The 2705-nt window shown below is 41.4% G+C and overlaps 1 protein-coding gene across 1 annotated transcript in view; it reads left to right on the forward strand.

Moving 5' to 3' along the window:
• Positions 1 to 2705, forward strand: part of akap6 (A kinase (PRKA) anchor protein 6) — a 158542-nt gene that overhangs the window by 20063 nt on the left and 135774 nt on the right. The window lies entirely within an intron of this gene.

Here is a 2705-nt window from a genome sequence, read left to right on the forward strand (position 1 = left end):
GCACAGAGACACCCCCCCCGCCCCCTCCCCCCCTTGCTTCCAGTCTTTATGCTAAGCTAGGCTAACCACATCCTGACCCCAGTTCTGTCCTTATTTTTCCATAAATGTAAAATGTTAAACTATTACTAAGAAAAAAGAATTAGCTGACATTTGCTCATAATTCATTACATTCTCACAATGGAAAACACGACTTTCACTTTACCATCATAAAGAGATAGAGACATAAAGAGGTTGATAGAGAGAAGGAGAGAGAGAATATACTTCATCGATCCCAAATTGGGAAATTCTTGTTAAAGCAGCAGGTTTTTTTGTTAGAAAACTATTTGTAAAAAAGAAAAAATGACAAAAAAGTTCCTTAACGTAACAGTGACTTTCAACAGTTAGAGAAGCAGAGCAGTGGGAATAAAGTGCAGCTTGCACACTTTTACATTTCAACAAGTATGACAACGGGAATAAAAAGCCGAGTAATAAATAGGTTGCTGCTTTCCTAATGTACGGATTAAAATTAGACGACCTTTGGACAAGAAGCAGGCGACCTGGCACCGACCCCTCGGCAGACGGTTTAATGTCGACCCCGGGTCGCTGAGTCACCGTGCGGCGCCATGTTGACCTGCCCCTCCCTGACAACCCAACGTCTCTCCCTCTCAGAGACCGCCCGGCATGCCAGGATGTAGGTCACACACATTCGCTAGCTCGAGTAACAGTTTGACCTGCTGAGCACTGCTCCAAAATACACGGGTCGCCACTGTAGGCGGGGCTGCAGCCCGGCTGGAAACATGCCGCCTGCGAGGAGATTAAATGCTCAGACACACACACACACACACACACACACAACTTCAGAGCGCGCACACACACACACACGACTGCAGAGCACACACACAGCGTTTGTGTGTCCCCTGTATGAGCTTGGTCCTCCACCATTCATTTGATTCCCATTTCCTGCATTACTACATAGGTTTAGGGACGGTGTTAATACAAAATCCAGGGAATAATGAAGTTAATCATAATGATAAATTCTTCCAGAAAGAATATTAGCTGCTAAACTATACTATCACAGAGACTCAAATCAATCAATGTCAAACTAATCTGAAAGTGTGTGTGTGTGTGGGTGGGTGGGGGGGTGGGGGTTTGGGGGGGAACTGGATTTTAATAAGTGTACCCCAGTGGAAATTATGCCCTAGAGCTCAGAGGTCCATGTTTATTTACACACATAAATAAAATGGAGAAAGTCTGTTCCACCAGCCACTTGCAGTGCAACATTAAACGCAACAATCACACAGACGTAAGAAAGAATAAATAGACTCAAATGTATAAAACCAGATAAAGTATGTGTGAGTCAGCATAGTGGAATACATGCTCAGATACACCGACGGCTGTAGAGCACACAGAGCGTTTTAACGTCACCTGTACGAGAGCAGGGTTCAGTTCAGTAGGGGGCAAGGTGACTTGTGTTGAGATGAACGGTGAAAGCAGGGCTGGGCGATAGGGAGAAAATCAAATATCACCATATTCTTGACCAAATACCTCAATGTGACAATATTGTACGGTTGAATATTGGTGCTATAATGTTATTTACACAATGAGATGTTATTATAAATATTGTCCAGAAATGCTTTAATTACTTAGTGGGTAACTGTAAATAATAAAAGAGCTAGAACAGTCTGGTAAGTTCAGAAAATGACATCGCTTTACTGTATTGCAGCCTGTAAAACCAGGAAAAGACAACACGCCATATTACAATAATTCCAAAATATAAAACAATATCTAGTCTCATATCACGATATCGATATATTGCACAGCCATAGGAGTAATGCACGGCTACATGTAAACAGGAATATTAGGGGAATATTCACTCTCATAAGCTGTGTAAACAGCTTAGTCGGAATATCGTTTTTTTAGGAACAAGGGCAAAAACCTGAATATTATGTGTATGTAAACGTAGTCTCTAATCCAACAGTAACTCCAGCGGTTGCTGCCTCCATTTAATTAAAGCAAATAGGAGTGAAAAGAGAACATTTTAAATCCGATAAAACAAATGGGATTGTTGTCAGCTGAGCAAAACAAGAAGACAGGCGGCCCATGTTGGCTTGATTCTTACGTAAGTAGTAAGAAATGTTTTAGTTTTAAAGCACATTTTTAAACCTTTGTTACAAAGTGCCTCGCAAAAGATAAAACGGCAAAAGAACAAAAGACTGAGTACAACACAAATATTACAACAAAAAAATAGAGAACACGCGGCACAAGCTTAAAAAAATCTTTTTAAGAAGCGATAAGTCTTCACCCCTCACCCCTAATCTCAGGTTTCCAAATCAAAACCAACCTCGAGGGCATTTCGGGAGTCCTTCACATTGGTGGATGTGGTGACCATGATTCTACGTCCCTGGAGACTTTGACATTTCATCATCACATCGTCCTCAATTAGGATATCTGGAGTAAAGTGTGTGTGTGTGTTTTATGCAACGCTCTAATCTCACAACCGACACCCAGTGCCTCAGCAGGATTAATTCCTCAAAGTCAGAGCCAAATTCCACTTTGTTTTTACTCTATTTACAAAAAAAAAGTCTACTTAGGTTGCTCTTTGAATTTGCATTTACACTCACCTAAAGGATTATTAATGCAATTATCTTATCAACCAATCACATGGCAGTTGCTTCAATGCATTTAGGGGTGTGGTCCTGGTCCAGACCATCTCCTGACCTGGTCCA

Source organism: Etheostoma cragini, chromosome 20 (genome assembly GCF_013103735.1).
Source record: "Etheostoma cragini isolate CJK2018 chromosome 20, CSU_Ecrag_1.0, whole genome shotgun sequence".
Classification (NCBI taxonomy): domain Eukaryota; kingdom Metazoa; phylum Chordata; class Actinopteri; order Perciformes; family Percidae; genus Etheostoma; species Etheostoma cragini.